This window comes from Oryx dammah, unplaced genomic scaffold (assembly GCF_014754425.2).
Source record: "Oryx dammah isolate SB20612 unplaced genomic scaffold, SCBI_Odam_1.1 HiC_scaffold_9, whole genome shotgun sequence".
NCBI lineage: Eukaryota > Metazoa > Chordata > Mammalia > Artiodactyla > Bovidae > Oryx > Oryx dammah.
Genome location: NW_024070193.1, coordinates 21,117,876 through 21,137,505, shown reverse-complemented (window position 1 = coordinate 21,137,505; position 19,630 = coordinate 21,117,876). Strand labels below are relative to the sequence as shown.

The 19,630-nt window shown below is 40.7% G+C and overlaps 1 protein-coding gene across 3 annotated transcripts in view; it reads right to left on the bottom strand.

The window, feature by feature from the left end:
• The window catches only part of PTPRG (protein tyrosine phosphatase receptor type G), a 768,152-nt gene that overhangs the window by 195,595 nt on the left and 552,927 nt on the right, over positions 1-19,630 (bottom strand). The gene's annotated exons all lie outside the window — the stretch shown is intronic.

Below are 19,630 nucleotides of genomic sequence, written 5' to 3'. Positions count from 1 at the left end.
AAAGACCCTGATGCTGGGAAAGACTGAAGGTAGGAGGAGAAGGGGATGGCAGAGGATGAGATGGTTGGATGGCATTACCTACTCAATAGACATGAGTTTGAGTAAGCTCTGGGAGTTGGTGATGGACAGGGAAGCCTGGCATGCTGCAGTCCATGGGTTTGCAAAGAATTGGACACGACTGAGCAACTGAACTGAACTGAAGCTAAATTCAGTCGATCATGACCCTTTCACCTTCATGTCAAAGTTCCATTGCAATAAAATGGTATCTTTCAACCCAGTAGACTAATTGCCAAAACTGGGAATTATTTTGACTCCTCCCTTTCTTTCCATACCTATTATGATACATCAGAAAGTCCAGAAAACTCCATCTCCTAAAAATGACTTCAGTTGGTCCACCTTTCTCCAGCTCCTCCATTCTCACTCTAGCCCAGGCCACCACCACCCTGAACCTAAACAAACACTGACTGATCTCCCTGATTTCTTTACTGTACCCTCCAGGCAGTCCTTCTCTGTACAGCAGTTACACCAATGGTTCTCCCCTGGCAGCCTACTGCTATTACTTCTAATCAGTTCTTCAGAGAAGAACAGCAACAGACAACAACAGCTGTTCTGATTGAGCTGAGCTACAGTCTGGGCTTCTGGGTATTTAAAAGCTCTCTAGGTGATTCTGAGAGTCATTGAATTAGAATTATCTATTACTCATTATTATTTTTAGTTTGACTTGTACAATCTGAGTTCTCCCAACAGAGATTGACCCTGTGCCCTCTGCAGTGGAAGCATGGAGTCCTAACCACTGGACTGCCAGGGAATTTCCCTGAATTATCTTTTAAAAAGTAAATCCAATGACAACACAACCCTGCTTGGAAGTTCACCAGGATCTGGGTCAAGGACACCTATAGATTCTTACTGCAAAGTCTTAATTCTTATTCCCATGGTGTACTACAGTCCAGCCTCATTGGCCTCCCTCCTCTTCTTCAAATACCCTGAATATTTCACTGCCTCCAGGCCTTTGCCCCACGATCCTTGGCTGAGAACATTCCTCATTCAGCTCTGTGCAGGACAGTTCTCACTTTTCAGACCTTGGTTAAGTCTGATTTTATCAAGAAACCTTCCCTGAGCACCCATCCAAACTGGCCCATCTTATATATGTTAACCATTACTCTGCTTAGCTCCCTGCAAGCACCAATCTCTCTGCCTGTCAATACCTGAAGGTCAAGGTATAGCCCAGGTGGTCAGTGCATCAGAGCCAACCTAGGATGAAGGGTCCAAGAAATTCAAGCAGGTCAGAGGTCCCCATCCCCTCGATGTGTGACCAAGGTATCACCTATAACACCTGCTATCTCATAGCACTTTCCACTTTACTTTAATTACCGATTTAAACATCTATTTTCTAACTGTTCTCCCGACTGTCTCCCTGAAGGCAGGGCTCATATGTTCAATGACAAATTGAGATTATAATGGAATAACCACAGTTCAGGCATGCAAAAGTGGAGCGGGGCTGTCTTTGAGAATCTGGTCTCAGACACATCACTGCACCACTGAGAACTTAAACTTTCTCTGAACTGTGCCAGACCAATGGACACCACCAGGCCTATTCAGAACACCTGGCAGCTGCAACCTGCCGGTCTCAAGGTCTCTCCTTTTAACTATGAACCATTTTAGACCCTAGCCAACCCTTGCTTAACAAGCACCCTTACTTCTTGCCAGCTCCAGTTATAATCCTTAACAACTCATGTAACTAACTATAACCTTGTGATGTTTTTTGCCTTTAAAATCCTCATTTTCTAGCCCAATGGAACACAAGTCAAGTGTTCCATAAATCTGTGTCTCTCAGGCTACAGTCCAAGCAAACCCCAAATAAACGCCTTTCTACTTCAATCTGGTCCCCATTTCTGAAATTTTGGTTAATGCGTTCTTTAATTTGATTTTCTATCACCAGCTTCATTTTGGTGCCTGCATAGAATAGGCACTAACAATGTCTGTTTTACAAAAAGCAAAATAGGTAGCTATTGAAGAGGTTTAGAAGGAGAAAGAAAAAAGGGAGAAAGAGTTTAAAGGAAACTTTAGCCAGGGTATCTAGAGAGCAGAGAGAACGCTGGGATTTCTGATTCAAGTCCTGATTGTATGTTGGCTGTGTGACCTGAGGTTAAGTGACTTAATCAGACATTTCACTGAGATGGGCTTTCATTTTATCTTCTTTGAGGAGGTTTTGAAAGCTAAAATCAAAAAAACCAAAATTCAATAGCAATAATAATAGGAGGAAGAGGAGAATTAGTAAAGGACAGCTAAAGCAAGTTTCCCACTTTTTTAACAGATTGAAATTTATTCCTAATTAAACATGGTCTTCAGAGTCATGTTGCTTTGGTTCAAATCAAAGTCCCATCACTGATGAGATGTGACAGGGGTCAGCAAACTCCAACTGATCAGCAAAATACAGCCATTGGGACACTCCCACCATCTATGTTTGTAAATAAAGTTTTATTGTAACACAACCCTGCCCATCAGTTTACATACTGCCCATGGCTGCTTTTGCAGTGTAAGACAGCAAGGAACAGTTGGCACAATACTTCATGACCTGAAAAGCCAAAAATATTTACTATCTAGCCCTTTATAGAAAGTTAAAGAAGCCCAGCTTTACACAAATAAATTATTTAACTTCCCTTAAGCATCAGTTTCCTGGATCTATGAAATGGAGATACTAACAGTATTTTCTTAACAGAGCTATTGACACAGTCAAATGAGATAATCTACATAAAATACTTCACAAACTGTCAAGTATATATGAACTAAATAAATTCTGAATAATAAATAAGCAATAAACTTCATCCCTTCAACCACCTAACTATATTCATTCATTAATTCACTCAGTAATGCATACATTCAACAAATGTTTACTAAGCATCTGATAAGTGCCAATGATTGAACTAGAATATATTTGTCTGCGGATACATATATCAGATGAACAAAAGCAAGAAGAAAAAAAAGAATGAAAAATATCTATCTGTAATGTCTTCACAGCCTGGGAGTTATAAGATACGAGTATTAGCAGTTACAATATTAGACTATGTTGACAAGACTTTGACTTTTGTTTTATTTGAAGAGGCACTGCATTGGGAAGCCTTTAAAAAGTCTTTGGGATAAAGCCCACTTGGTCATGGTGTATGATCTTTTTAATGTGTTGTTAGATTCTGACTGCTAGAATTTTGTTGAGGATTTTTGCATCTATGTTCATCAGTGATACTGGCCTGTAGTTTTCTTTTTTTGTAGCATCTTTGTCAGGTTTTGGTGTTAGGGTGATGGTGGCCTCATAGAATGAGTTTGAAAGTTTACCTTCCTCTGCAATTTTCTGGAAGAGTTTGAAGAAGTAAAACTCTCACTGTTTGCAGATGACATGATCCTCTACACAGAAAACCCTAAAGACTCCACCAGAAAATTACTAGAGCTAATCAATGAATATAGTAAAGTGGCAGGATATAAAATCAACACACAGAAATCCCTTGCATTCCTATACACTAATAATGAGAAAGTAGAAAAAGAAATTAAGGAAACAATTCCATTCACCATTGCAATGAAAAGAATAAAATACTTAGGAATATATCTACCTAAAAAAACTAAAGACCTATATATATAAAACTATAAAACACTGATTAAAAGAAATCAAAGAGGACACTAATAGATGGAGAAATATAGCATGTTCATGGATCGGAAGAATCAATATAGTGAAAATGAGTAGACTACCCAAAGCAATCTACAGATTCAATGCAATCCCTATCAAGCTACCAGTGGTATTTTTCACAGAACTAGAACAAATAATTTCAAGATTTGTATGGAAATACAAAAAACCTCAAATAGCCAAAGCAATCTTGAGAAAGAAGAATGGAACTGCAGGAATCAACTTGCCTGACTTCAGGCTCTACTACAAAGCCACAGTCATCAAGACAGTATGGGACTGGCACAAAGACAGAAATATAGATCAATGGAACAAAATAGAAAGCCCAGAGATAAATCCACACACATATGGACACCTTATCTTTGACAAAGGAGGCAAGAATATACAATGGTGGCAAGAATAGACAATTGCTTTAACAAGTGGTGCTGGGAAAACCAGTCAACCACTTGTAAAAGAATGAAACTAGATCACTTTCTAACACCACACACAAAAATAAACTCAAAATGGATTAAAGATCTAAACATAAGACCAGAAACTATAAAACTCCTAGAGGAGAACATAGGCAAAACACTCTCCGACATACATCACAGCAGGATCCTCTATGATCCACCTCCCAGAATTTTGGAAATAAAAGCAAAAATAAACAAATGGGATCTAATTAAAATTAAAAGCTTCTGCACAACAAAGGAAAATATAAGCAAGGTGAAAAGACAGCCTTCTGAATGGGAGAAAATAATAGCAAATGAAGCAACTGACAAACAACTAATCTCAAAAATATACAAGCAACTTATGCAGCTCAATTCCAGAAAAATAAATGACCCAATCAAAAAATGGGCTAAAGAACTAAATAGACATTTCTCCAAAGAAGACATATGGATGGCTAACAAACACATGAAAAGATGCTCAACATCACTCATTATCAGAGAAATGCAAATCAAAACCACAATGAGGTACCACTTCACACCTGTCAGAATGGCTGTGATCCAAGAGTCTGCAAGCAATAAATGCTGGAGAGGGTGTGGAGAAAAGGGAACCCTCTTACACTGTTGGTGGGAAGGCAAACTAATACAGCCACTGTGGATAACAGTGTGGAGATTCCTTTAAAAATTGCAAATAGAAGTGCCTTATGACCCAGCAATCCCACTGCTGGGCATACATACCGAGGAAACCAGAAGTGAAAGAGACCCATGTACCCCAATGTTCATCGCAGCACTGTTTATAATAGCCAGGACATGGAAACAACCTAGATGTCCGTCAGCGGATGAATGGATAAGAAAGCTGTGGTACATATACACAATGGAGTATTACTCAGCCATTAAAAAGAATACATTTGAATCAGTTCTAATGAGATGGATGAAACTGGAGCCGATTATAAAGAGTGAAGTAAGCCAGAAAGAAAAACACCAATACAGTATACTAACACATATATATGGAATTTAGAAAGATGGTAATGATGATCCTGTATGCGAGACAGCAAAAGAGACACAGATGTGTAGAGCGGACTTTTGGACTCTGAGGGAGAGGGAGCGGGTGGGATGATTTGGGAGAATGGCATTGAAACATGTATACTATCACGTAAGAAATGAATCACCAGTCTATGTTCGATGCAGGATACAGGATGCTTGGGGCTGGTGCACGGGGATGATCCAGAGAGATGATATCGGGTGGGAGGTGGGAGGGGGGTTCATGTTTGGGAAGTCATGTACACCCATGGTGGATTCATGTCAATGTATGGCAAAACCAATACAGTATTATAAAGTAAAATAAAGTAAAAGTAAAAATTTAATAAAAAAAAGTCTTTGGGGGAATGACTGACTGATGGATGGTTGTTACAAAAGGTTCAGCTTCCAAGTAGGGAGGCTTCCAATGATGGAGTGAAACTGCCCCAGTTTTCTGATGTCGTAGATGAACTCTATCTGTAAACACCACATGAAAATCGCCCAAAATCTAGAGACAGTTTTCACAGGTGGTGTTACTCAGATCTTAGTATCACTGCTAAAGTAATTCCAAAGGCTAAGAGTGCACTGAGAAATGTGAGGGTTGTTTTCGAACGGTAAACCTGCAGAGTTCCACACTGTGACGTGAGGCGCAATGCGGTAATTCTGTTGGCAGAACAGCATGGAGAATGGGCCATGGAAAGCAGTCTGTCAGTGAACTTGCAGAGGTCCCCTTTAGGCACTCCAACTTTCTTACAACTTCAGATAAAATCTTTGTAAAAGCTACTGCCTTCTCCAAAACAATCTAAGCCTTAGTAAATTTTTTTTAAATTTTTTATTTTGCGTTGGTGTACAGCTGAATAACAACACTGTGATAGTTTCTGGTGAACAGTGAAGGGACTCAGCCATACATATGCGTGTATCCGATCTCCCCCAACCTCCCCTCCTACCCATGCTGCTGCAGAACGCTGAGCAGTAGGTCCCTGTTGGTAATCCATTTTAAATATAGCACTGTGTACACGTCCATCCCAATCTTCTTAACTATCGCTCCCCTCCTACCTCTGCTGGCCATCACAAGTTTGTTCTCTAAGTCTGTGAGTCTGTTTCTCTTTTGTAAGTTCATTTGTTTCATTTCATTTTAGATTCTGCACGTCAGAAATGTCTTATGGTATTTCTCCTTCTCTGTCTGACTTACTTCACTCAGTATGACAATCTCTAGGTCCATCACGTTGCTTCAAATGTAAGTCTTATGATTAAAGCTGGTCCTTTGGAATTATAAATGGGTGACAAAAGTCTCACAAACCCAGAGTCTCAGGGTATTTGTATCCTTGCCAGGTGTCACCAGAAGCGAGGGCCTACCTGAGAGTTCCCTTGTGAATGCAATACACGCACTTCAGGATATGGGTGGAGTGATGCATAAGCTTCAGAAGTAGTTTACAGTTACTGCCTGCGTATAAGCTTCTCAAGGTTGTCAGATAACTGACCCACACATAATTTGGATGCCAGTAAGAGGTCTCATTCGGCATCGACTCTGAGATGCAAAGGTCCAGAGATTAATTCACCCTTCACAGACACTGGGGCCCTGGATGAAATGTGTGCTGTGATTTACTTTTTAAGGTTGATTTTTAATTGTGATATAACATAAAATGGTAAAGTACACAAATCGTAAGTGCACAGCTGTATGGATTTTCACAGACATAGAGACACATCTCAGTCCAAATGAAGACAGGTATTTCCAGTACCCCAGAGGGCTCTTTTATGACTGCCTCCCAGCAGGCAGCCCCGTATCACACATGTACAGTAATGGAATCACACACCAGTCTCTTCTTTCACCTGCTTTCACTCATCACTGTATCTGTGAGATTCACCCAAGTTCCACGGAGCAGTAGTTTGCTCTTATTCCCTACTACAGAGAATTTAATCATATTAATGTACCATTCCTTACTTATCCAATACTCTGTTGTTTCAGTGGGCAATTATTTCTCTGTCATATAAACCATCACCAGTTTCAGGCAGTTTATGGAAAGGTTTTCAGTCTAGAAAGCACATAAGGGTAGGGTACAACATTTCAGGAAAGCAAGGAGCACAGAAATGACATTGACTTTGACCTTTGTTCAAATGGTATCTAGGTCACCACTCTCAATCAGCGCCTTGACCTTGGTGGTCAGGAGAGCATTACTGTCAAGCTCAGGGACTACAACGAGAGTTGGGCAGAACTTTGGAGTTTAGGCTACCTGGCTAACTTGGGCAAGTCCCTTAACCTTGAGACTCAATGCCTTCAACTTCGAAGTGAATCATCAGTAAACTCTTACTGCTGTCATGAAAACAGATGCAATCATTCATGCTTTAAGGAAGCAACCCCAACACTGGTTATTTCTATATAACAATAGTACAATATATACAATACTTGGAAAAGTTGTTTTCAGTATAACTGATTGACAAAAACATCATAGCAAGATTATTTTTAAAAAATATTTTATCATTCTTATTCTAAAATTTTTTGAAAAATATCTGGCTGTGCTATATGGCATGTGGGACCTTAGTTTCCCAACCAGGGATTGAATCCCTTACCCCTGCATTGGAAGCACAGTCTTAACCACTGGCCCTGTAAGAAGTCCCACAGTAAGCTTATTTTTAAACAACTGTTTCACTCACACTGTCTCCCACTAAAGGAATGTGCCTTGGAACCATGAGTACTGTGCCTGGCACAATTACACTCCATAATCTAAGTTGAAATTCTTACATAATAAAGAGATAAAAATAAAATAATAATTTCTCTTCCTTGGGTTCAGTGAAGAGCGGACATGAGTTTCACAGTCTTTGCTCCATCATCAACCCACCTGCTTTTGATTCCCAACCCTTTGAAAATCTGTTGATATTCAAAACTACAAAACAAAATCTTAGTTGAGAGTCTGTGCCAAAGATAAACATTCTTTATAATCTCCTGAGGGGAAGGAAATTTTTTTCTTTGTGATCTTTGGTCAATTGCATTAGTATTGAGATGATAAACCAAGAGAATGTTTATCTATGAATTTTAGATATGTATACCACCTCCTAGGAAGACAGAGAGAGCTAAAAATTCTGCCTGGCTGGAAGTTAGACCACTGGGGTAAGGAATAATTGGGAGGTAGGATGATAAAGAGAGGAGACAAACAAGATGGCTGAAAAATCTGTATTTTCTTGATAACCTGAAAATCCAAAAGCTTTGTGCCTCTGTACAATGGAAGCATTCAGTTCAATCCCATTTTAGCAAAGGTATGGTCACTAATACTAGCCCAACTGAGTAAACTGCCATATTTATTTTGGCTTAAAGAAGTTACTTTTTACATCAACTTAGTATGTTTATAGGTCAACATTTCTTTCATTTCTAGTCAAAAGTTTCCTATTGACTTTCTTATATAACTTAAACAGTTGAGGCATATGAAGTACCTAGGCTACACAAATACAAAGGGGGAAGAATGAAGTTCAATAATAGCACAACAACCTTGTGAGTAACCTCTTACTGCTGTCATGAAAACAGATGCAATCATTCTTGCTTTAAGTAAGTAACTCCAACACTGGTTATTTCTGTATAACAATAGTACAATATATACAATATACTTGGAAAATCAAATCAAAAATGCCTCATGTTGATAAGAAACTTATCAAAGGAGCACGGCATGCTTATTTGAGTGTTATAATCTGGTCACATCTTTTCAAAATGAATCCTGGGCACATTCAGTGACCCAGGGAATCTTCTAAGGAAAAAAAACAAACTTGAATACCTGGCAGAAAGAAATGAATACAACACTTTGATGTTGTTCTTTATACTGGCAACAACTAAAAAAAATCCATTAACAGCTAACTGGTTAAATGGATTATGGTATTGCCATTCAGTGGAACACTATGAAGCTTAAAAAGGATAAGGAAAACATGTGTCTTCCAGCATCAAGACATGGCTACGACATATTATTAGGGTAAAAACCACTTTGCAGTAGAATTTCATCCTCTTTGGGAGACACTTGTTTACAAATGTTCTTAAAACTTTAGATGGCAGATAGAGCAAACATCAGCAATTCTCTCTGGAGCCTGGGATCAAGGGCATACCATTTCCCCTTGTCATTAATGGAACCTCATGCTGCTTGAAATCTGTACAACATGATTCTTTTTAGAACTAGAAAAAAAATCTGTTCGTATTCTGGAAAAACACTGTATTTGAATGTTGATACATATGTAGATACCAATTTTGATAGATCTGTATATTCATCAAACTTGATATGTGCATTTTGTGATCCTGATTTGCATACATTTCAAATTTGGTGTGTTTATATCAAGTATATAAATGATAAATGAAAAACTTCATATATGCCTATATTATGGCAAGCAAGTGTTTTGGCAAAGACAGCCTAGGGTAAGTGGCAGCAGCAGTGCTGTTTTGGTTTCCAATAGAACCAATATTCCATTTTGGTTCTTTCTGACCAAATGGAGTCATTCTGATACATGGTCAGGGGTTGTAAAACCACAGCATGATTTTTGGGTGGCTGAAACAGGTCACATTCCTGCACCACTCATCTATAATCCCCCTTTCCTCCCACGTGGACCTGGCTGGGGACAGAAGATGCCGTTCCTGAATACATCAATGGACTAAAGCGAGCCCAGCCTCCCCCTGACCTGGGCAAGGAAAACAAGACGATGATTTGCAGAGCATTAGCTGCTGTTTCCCCAAACAGGCCAAGACTGAAATCAGCTCTCGGAGAGGAATCGTTACTTTTCACCTATGAATTGTGATGTATGTGGTTCTCTGAACTGGGATAGGGTTTGAGGTGACATGGTTTACGGTGAAAAGCAGGGAAGACCTAAACAAATGCACCCTAAACTGACTGCTGGAAGAGCCATTGAGCAGATGGGACCAGTGTAGACATGCGATGCCCATCTGGAGGAGCAATTGCAGTGGGAGCTGCTGTTTTTCTTGCCTGTTCCTCAAGGGTCCCTCTTCACAGACATCAGCACCCCCCACACACAGATACACCCATCTCAGTGACACGGTAATGTATCTGGCTTAGCCTGGTGACAGTTACAGTCTCTTCCATTTTATCAGCAGAACCTCTGCCAACCTAGTTCAAAATGATTTTGCTCACTGCCTCTCTCACATCCAGGAAGGATCTGCAGAGAACCACTCCCAAACACTGGCCACAATCTGTTCTTTTTCAACATAAAAACAGTATCTACTGAGGTTACAATGTATCTCGCAGTACACCTAGTGCTCTGTGGTCCTTATTTCACTTTGTTCTCAACAACCCTATGAAGAACAAATCTTCACTCTCATGTAACAGATTCAAAAACTAAGGCCTGGAGAGAAAAAGTGGTTTTGGCCAGAAGTCACAGTCCACAGGGTCACAGGTGTCAGACACAACTTAGCAACTACATCAGGACTACCAACACACACCTACAAATAGGTGGTAGAGGGGTCTTGCTGGCATATCCTAAGGCATTGCCTACATTGTCATAATTCCTCTTTCCCATAAGCACGGTTCCCTTCTAGCCCTGAGGCCATTTACCCAATCCTTCAAAGTCTTAAGGGTGGTAGGGACCATGGAAAATCTTTTTAAAAAGCCAGAAGAGGGGACTTCCCTGGTGGCCACTGGCTAGGATTTTGTGCTCTCAATGCAGGGGGCCTGGATTCAATCCCTGCTCAGGTAACTAGATTCCATATACCACAACTAAAGATTCTGTGTGCTGCAATGAAGACTGCAGACCCTGTGTGCTGCTACGAAGTCCCCGTACAGCCAAAGAAATCAAACAAAATCAACCAATCAGCAAACATTTTCTTAAAAAGCCATATGGTACACACACACACACACACACACACACCTCCCCTCCCTCTACACACACACACACACACACACACACACACACACACAGAGCTAGGTGAAAAGCTTCTTTAAAGAAAGATATGCAAAAATGGCCAAGTTCCCAAATTCACATAGGGAAAAGAAAACCTTGGTGGGACATCAGACATTTTAGAGAAAAAAAAAGGAGGTGAGCAACATTTAAGGAATACCATGTTGGAAAATGACGGGTTCCTTTCATTTCTGGACTTATCAGAGAGTGCTTCTGATGTGAAAACTGAACTGCCTCTGAGAGGAGGAGGATATTCTAGACTAGAAAACATTTCCTAGGTTTCAATCAAGGCCGAGCATCTTCCAAGACTAGTGCTCTGAAGGGTGTGTGCCCGGAAGGGCTGGTTGAGTCAATTTCAGAGCACCACCTTCAGCAATGGTTCAGAGCTACAGACTGCAAAGGTATTGCCTGTGTGCTTTAACTTCTCTGCAAGAACTGCACAGAGAAGAGCACACCATTGCACTCAAGGGACTCACTAGAACAATTCTGGGAAGGGAACATCTTAAATATTACTCTGCAGAGTGTGCATCTCTGACAGGATACCAGACTCCCAATCTGGCTTCATGTATCTTGTCTGCATAAAGGCTTCAAGAGTAGAATCACTTCACACAGAGCCCCACACTCCCCAAACCAATGAGATCCCACCCAGCACTCCTGCCTCATCCTGCACAGCTGGCTTCCAGTAATTTATACAGTAAAAGAAATGTTTCCTGAAGTCCCAAAGTGTGCATATTCAGACACCGTTTCAAAGATCTAGTGTCATAAACTATTTTCATTGGCTACAGAGGACCTACCAATTTGCAGCCCCTAAAACTCCTCCCAGCAAGTACTGTGGATGTAGAGAAAACAGGAAACAATTGAAAAGACAAATGAATGCTCACACGCTTAGCAATGTGAATGGATTGTACAGAACAGAATAGTGCTGTTCTGTAACATTACTTAGTTTAGAAATATGAAGCAATACAAATGCTAATGCGAACCCTACTGCTCTGTTGGTTAGCTTTTCACACACCCAGGTCCTGTCTTCCTGACAAACTTCCAAGGCAGGGCCTGAGGATCATGCCTTTTTTAAGCACCTACTCCAGTGCCAAGTATGCCAGCACTGCTAAATAAATCTCTGCTGAGTGGATAAATGCCTTCATACTATAAACGCATAAAAGGGTATTTACCGGTTTCATACTCAGAGGAGCGATACTGGTGGGAATATTCAGCACCTGATTCTGGAATGTCTGATGTAAGCCACACTAAAATAAAATTAGGCATTAAGCAGAAATATCAAAGAAGGTCAAAGAAACTACAGTACTGGTCACGAGCTGGCAGTTTAATAGCAAGTAATTCTTTTTGCAGGAGGCTTTTTGCTTGTCCCTTTCCTTTCCGTCAAGGTCCATTCAGGAGACAGAAACCACGTTGGGAATCTGAATAGCGAAAATTTAATATAAAGAATCACTATCAACTAAAAGACGGTTACCTCCCAAAAACAGGGAGGGTGGAGGCAGGGTGGGGGGAAGAGAAAGGACTCTAAAGGGAACAGGGGAAGCAAATGCAGAAAGTAGCCACTAACTTTAGAACTGATAGAGAGTGGGCAAGGAGGAAATGAAGAACTCAGGAGGCTGGCACTGAGACCTTCTTGGGGAGGGCGTGGATGCCACAGGAACATGGTCTGGAACCCACAGCATGTAGCCTGCTAGTGTGTGCTAACAACTGTCCAGGACACTGGCTCGCTGGTTAGCAGAGAAGAGAGAGCCAGCTGGACAGCCTCCAGATGCATGGTTTGTTAGATGGTGGCACGCAGAACCAAAGAGCACAGCACAGTACAGACACACTGCTGAGGAATCAAGTGGGCTGCGGTTGATCTAATGAGCAGCCCACCTAGTGGTGAAGAAACTCGCTGGAAGGTGGGGGCTGGAGCTGCTGTGAGTGCTGCTAAGAAGAGAGCCACAGAGCCATCCTCTTGCTCTCCAGCTGCCCACCACTCCAACAGCAGGAGGGGAAACTCACTCCTGTGGTGGGCCCTGGCTCCCTCCATCGACAAAACCCACCGCTGCACTAGCTACTGAAGGAGAAATGTTTACAGGGCTTAGCTCAAGTATCACAATAGGCAAAGAAGGGTGGATTTGTAACTGAGAGCCGAAAAACGGCTCACTGTTAAAAGACTTTCACTGAGAAGCTAGCAACTTCCATGGATTCATCAGCAGATGGCAAAAACTTTATAAAATGCTGATTAAAAAGTCTCTCTCTGTAAAAGAATTGGGAAAGAGTAATGTGGAACAAGTGGTAAAGAATTTGACTGCCAGTGCCGAAGACTTGAGATTCACGTTCGATCCCTGGGTTGGGAAGATCCCCTGGAAGAGAGCATGGCAGCCCACTCCTATATTCTTGCCCGGAGCATCTGATGGACAGAGGAGCCTGGTGGGTCACAGAGAAGTCCACGGGGTCACAAAGAGCTGGACACAATGGCAGAGACTCAGCACAGCGCAAGTTCTTGGTACAGTGCCTGTACCTGCTCAATGAATTTGTAATCAATGAATGAACAAATAAACACATATATGTTTGCAGTGCTTTATCTTTGACCAGGACACTGGTTTGTTTACCAGCTGCTGGAGGAAATATCTGTGTTCAGACAACAGAAAATATATTTTGCATTTTTTCTTCATTACAGGGTAAGCTAGGAAAACTTACTATATGTATCATATATTACTCAAAACTCAATTCACATGGAAAATTATCTCCAGAGAAGTCTTAATCCATTTTATATAATGTTATTTAAAGCTGAAACAAACATTTCTTCAAGTTATTAGGTTACTGCCTGGGAGTTAGAAACATTTTGGTTGAATCATAAAAAGCTGCCTTTATCATCACAGTATACATTGTAACAGTATTTCATATAGATTTTTAATGCTGCAGGCATATCAGTATACCTTTTCTGGCCCAGAAGTTTCCTTTTTATGAAAACATGGGGGACATAAAATTGCAACTGAAATTTGGAGGTGATTAATCATTTTACGGGAGTATGCTACATGGTATAAATAATTTACCATACAAACGGTTGGAACAGCAAGCTCCCATGATGCACCTAATAATCTAATTCTATTGACAAAATTTTTATTAAGACATAATCCATCACAGGCATGTCCATTGTGAACAGTGAGATATAACCAACCATAGGCCTGTAATTTCCATTTCTACAACTGGCTGTTTCACATTTCTCCTGCTCTCAATATTAATGGGAACATCTTGAACACCTCTAATTTACAGGTGAGAGAGATCATGGTTCGATACAGGAAATCAAGTTCTTAATGCTGAGAGTAGCCTGACATTGATATTTCTAGTGAAGATAATCAAGCAAACAGACAGCTATCATTCTTCTTTTCAATAAAGTTCTTACATGACTATCAATTTTTATACTCTTCTCATAAAACCATATGAACCCTGAGAAAGGAGAGTGGGCATTAGCTGTACACCCAAAAATATTCAGTGCTACGAACTAAATCAAAAAGATCTTCTTCAACACGAAACGGTTACACTGCAAAGAGTTACGTTCCAGGAAACAGATCAGGGATCTGCTTTTAGGTAATACAAGGCTTTACTAAAGACATTTGTGAGGTCTCTCAGAGTCACAGGGGACCAGATGAAATCAGGACCAGGATCGGAAGAGAATCATGACCCCAAGAAAGACGACAATCAGCCAGTGCATTCCTAATAGAGCTCTACCCACACTGATCTGACTCCTGTCTGAGTGAGGCTTCTCAGTACTTCCCTGCTTGGTGTGTGGTATCTGCCCAGACAGTCCACCAACAGGCTAACTCACCCTGATGCTCGAGTACAGCTAACGTTAAAAAAGAAAAAAATACCCACAGTGAGTCAGGGATACCCTCCGTTCCCCCTCTAGATTCCAACTGTGTTCTTGATGGCAAAACCATGGAAGTGGTAGAAAATCTGCCTGCATCACCTCCTTTTCAGTTTTGGAATAGAGGATATAATTTTACCTGGGCAAATATATTTTTACAATTTTACATAATACTCAGATTCAGTTGGGTGACCATGAAAAACAAATTTGGGAATTGTATTTTAAATATGTGATAATAAAGATCAGTTTTTGTGATATAACTTTGACACTATAAGAAAGGTAGCAAAGTTGACAAGAAAGGTAGCAAATAATCCTGACATTTGTGACTATTACTACAGAAGCTAATTGTACTAGAAATTCTCACATGAAGGCCAGAATTGCATCTGCCATGCTCACTGCTGTATCCTAACTAATCACATAGTGCAGGATTCACTTAACAGATGAAGAAAATTGAAGGGACTTCCCTGGTGGTCCAGTGGTTAAGAATCTGCCTGCCAATGCAGGAAACATGGGTTTGATTCCAGGTCTGGGAAGATCCCACATGCACCAGGCAACTAAGCCAGTGGACTATAACTACTGAAGCCCAAGCATCTAGAACCTGTGCCCTGTAATAAAAGCCAGAGGACCACAATGAAGAGTAACCCTGCTCACCTCAACTAGAGAAAAGCCCGGGTGCAGCCGACAATACACAATGTTTCAAGAAAGAAAACGGAGAAGAGCCCACGATCCAAGCTGCAGTGTGAACAACAGACAACTTGCTACTAGGTAAGTCTAAAGTTCCTGACAATCCAAAACACATGTCAAGGGTTCCACCTCATCTTTAAAGGTTTCAGGACCAGCTGCCCAAATAGGAAATACTGAATCCACCTAGATAGAGGCTCTACTCTATGCCCCTTTAAGGTATTTTCTTTAAAGAATTTTTTTTTAATTATAGTACAATGCTGTGTTAGTTCGAGGTGTACAGTAAAATGATTCAGATTTTATATATACATATATCTATTTATCTTTCAGATTATTTTCCATTATAGGTTATTATAAGGCATTGAGTCTAGTTCTTTTCTTACCCACTCAGAGGCAATATCACTATACCTCTCTCCAGAATGTTCTACACATATTTAAGTGTTAGTCTCTCAGTCGTATGCAACTCTTTGTGACCCCATGGTCCACAGCCCACCAGGCTCCTCTGTCCATGGGATTCTCCAGGCAAGAACACTGGAGTGAGTTGCCATTCCCTTCTCCAGGGCATCTTCCCAACTCAGGGATCGAACCTGGGTCTCCTGCAGGCAGGCAGATTCTTTACCGTCTGAGCCACCAGGAAAGCCCAACACATATTCAAGGGAAAGTGAAAATCAAAAAGAGGCTTTCAACATTAAATTAGGAAATCTTCACCTCCTCATGGACAGTGTGGTTTTATAGCTGTTGATTTCAGTTGTCTATATTAGAAATTCATTTGCAGCAAGACAGTTAACACCAATCCTGAATTTCCTCATGTTTTATTTGCTGGGGGAAAAAAGTCATGTCAAAGCCTAATAAAACTATGACAGTAATTAACCCAAATCACACACCAGAACATTTAATATAGCTATTCGGCCACTGCTGCTAATACACATGCCCTAGAAATACAATGAATTTTCCCACTGATGACAACTAAATCATGTTCTTTTGTCTTAGTGAAACTCCAGCCATAAATATCTGTGGGAAATTGTTGGATCCTCCCAGTTCTACTAACAATAAAGTTCCCACATCTTTTGGTATACAATGCAGGTACTCAAAAGCCCCAAATGACCACACTTCTTTAATTAAGGTGTTTTCCCTTAAGACTCTAGTTAAATAATTATTTCTTAATGTGTATTAAATGCCAAGTACTGTGCTACAGGGCTTCCAGGTGGCTCAGTGGGTAAAGCATCCGCCTGCAATGCAGGAGACATGAGTTTGATAACTCAGTTGGGAAGATCACCTGGAGGAGGGTTTGACAACGTACTCCAGTATTCTTTCCTGGGGAATCCGCACAGACTGAGGAGCCTGGTGGGCTACAATCCACAGCGTCACCAAGAGTCTGACACGACTAAATCAAATGAATACAGCATAGCACCATGCTAAAAGCACTTTAGGTAAATTATCTCATTAATTTTCACAATGATACTACTTACCCGATAAAGTATTACCATTTTAAGGATAAGGAAGAATTCAGGCTTATACTAGATATTAAGTCACTTTCCAATAGTCACCAAACCATTAACAGTGAAGCTAAATTTCCAGGTGCCCCCTCTATGCTTCCCAAATGTATGAAAAGTATATGCCAAAAAAAAAAAAAAGTTTCACTATTCTTCAACATCACTTTTAGTGGCTGCACAGATAGACCATAACACATGTAACCCATCCCACTACTGGACACATGGGTTAAACTTTCACTACTGTGATTTTTTTTAAGTCTGAATGAACATCTTTATGGCTAGGTACATATCCATGTTAATTTCCCTAGGATAAACTTCTAGCAGTAGATTTTCCAGGTTAAAAACAAATACATTATGCTCTACTATTCTGGACCCACGGTCACAAGTGGCGTGGCAGACGGTTCTAGATTTTACTCTCATAAGAACTGTTTGGAAGGACTTTTCCCAATGGAGTGTTTAAGTGAACTCTGTTCCCCATCAAAAGCAAGTCTAACCAAGAAGAAGAGAACTGTGCTCACGTCCACCATTATAAATGGTTGTAGGACTTCCCTGGTGGTCCAGGGGTTAAGAATCCACCTGCCAATGAGGGAACCTGGGTTCAATCCCTAGTCTGAAGAGATCCCACCTGCCACTGGGCAACTAAGCCTGTGTGTGACAACTATTGAGCCCACACAGTCTAGACCCTGCGTTCTATAACAAGACAAGCCACCACAAGGAGAAGCCGGAGCAACTCCATGAAGAGATCTGCTGCTTGCTGCAACTGGAGAAAGCCCAACCACAGCAACAAAGATTCAGCGCAGACAAGCATAATAAATAAATTTTTTTAAATGGTTCTTGATGTCATAAACACAACCAGCACTCTTCCGTTCTCCACTAAACACTGACAATGTCATGAAAAAATCTCAACACTGCCTGGTGCATACTAGCCATTTCATGTAACTTACTAAGTGAATGAGTGAATCAGCAATTGGTGAAGCCAAGATAATTAACCCAGGGAAAGTCGACTTCAAGAAAACAAGGCAAAGGCCCCAAATCCCTTTAGGTTGGACTTCTCAGAAGCATGTAGAGCTACAACTTAATTCTTTAATTCTGGCTATTAGAGTGTGATTCTGGAACTTCCAGCACTGTGGGATTTCATGTCTCAATCTCATATTTGGTTCAGACAGAAAAGCAAACAAAGACAGTAAGTTGCACATCATGGATGTGCAGGATGAAAGGAAAGCCATGCTCTCTCTCATACTGTCATTTCACCACGAGTCCATGAGTTGGGTGACGGGGCACCACAGCCATGTCCTTCTGCCAATTATAGTAATGAAAGAAATTATTTGGAATAAAAATATTCCAAAGTACTGTTGCCATAAAGGTGCATTTTGTAATTCAATAGGTAAAGCACATAGGGCTCCCTTCTGTGTAGCAGAAACCATAGTCCTAGGCTTCCCTGGTGGCCCCTCAGTTAAGAATCCACCTTACAAAGCAGCAAACATGGGTTTGATCCATGGTCCAGAAAGATTATACTTTCAGTGGAACAACTAAGCCTGCACAGTACAACCACTGAAGCCAGAACCTATAGTCCACAATAAGAAACCACAGCACTGCAACTAGAGAGTAGCCCCCACTAGCTACAAATAGAAAAAGCCTGCACACAGCCAAAAGGACTCAGTGCAGCCAAAAATTTTTTTAAAAAATATTTTTTAAAGAAAGTGTAGGCTCCAGTGTGATCTGTGCCTTGAAGCAGAGGAAACCATACAAATAACTCTTGTGAGACAAGTAAGTCACATCACTTCCTTCAGATTCAAAATCAGGCACAGCTTACTCTTTCCCCTACTATGAGAGTACAGAGCCATGCTGAATCCGTTTTACCAGGTCAAGTTGGAAAAGCTTTGTTATAATTTGAGAGTCTTAGAATGCACTGTTGGTGACATTCAGGAGAGTGTTAAGTAGCTAAAATTATACATACATAAAAATGATTTGAGATAAAGAGACAGAGGAACAGGGAATAACAGAGTACTTGGAGGTCAGTAAAAAGACATAGCTGATTACAGAGAAAACTTAAGCACCCTCTTCCTTTGCTCCCTTATGTTAGAAAAGGGTATAATGGCAAGAGTTCAAAGTCGTCAGCTCTTCCGTTTCCATGCTACCTTCCAGAATATTAGCTCGGCAAGAAGTTAGGGACAGAACTTTGCAAGAGGAACCTTTCAGGTTGGATAGTCCAGCTGACTTGAAAAGGACTGCTGACTTGACAACAGATATGTCTAGGGGCAAAACTCCAACTTACTCTCTGCCAAAGCATAGTTCTGAGAAGCTAGGCTGGAGAATCAAAACTATACCCAACACTGTAGAACATGAACTAGTAACAATGTTGGTTCATAAGAAGCAATGGCACAAAGCTGACTGCATTTCTCTTTCATTGATGATTTTATTCCAACAGGCTACTACACCTGATTGTAAGAAAATTACATAAGAGAAAATATGATTCAAATGATGAGCAACTCTTGCATTATGCAGGCTGTTTACAAATTTGGATCTGACTACACAATCACATCAAAATTACCTAAGCTGTTGGGACCCCAATACAGCTCTTCAGCTGGTGGGCTTCCCAGGCTGCCTACATCAACTGCCTTTG